The sequence below is a fragment of the Lampetra planeri genome, chromosome 64, assembly GCF_965212315.1.
Source record: "Lampetra planeri chromosome 64, kcLamPlan1.2.h2, whole genome shotgun sequence".
Lineage (NCBI taxonomy): Eukaryota > Metazoa > Chordata > Hyperoartia > Petromyzontiformes > Petromyzontidae > Lampetra > Lampetra planeri.
Genome location: NC_136170.1, coordinates 2,732,504 through 2,732,993, shown reverse-complemented (window position 1 = coordinate 2,732,993; position 490 = coordinate 2,732,504).

Below are 490 nucleotides of genomic sequence, written 5' to 3'. Positions count from 1 at the left end.
GCCACCCACCGCCACCCACCGTCACTGCCGTCACCACCGTCACCACCACCGTCACCACCGTCACCACCACCGCCACCGTCGCCACCACCGTCACCACCACCGCCACCACCGTCACCACCGCCACCACCGTCACCACCACCGCCACCACCGTCACCACCGTCACCATCACCGTCACCACCGCCACCACCGCCACCACCGTCACCACCGTCACCACCGTCACCACCGCCACCACCGTCGCCACCGCCGCCACCACCGCCACCACCACCGTCACCACCGCCACCACCGTCACCACCGTCGCCACCACCGCCACCACCACCACCGTCGCCACCACCGTCACCACCACCGTCACCACCGCCACCGTCACCACCCCGCCACCACCGTCATCACCGTCACCACCACCGTCACCACCACCGTCACCGTCACCACCACCGCCACCACCGTCACCACCGTCACCACCGTCACCACCATCACCACCGTCACCACCGTCACC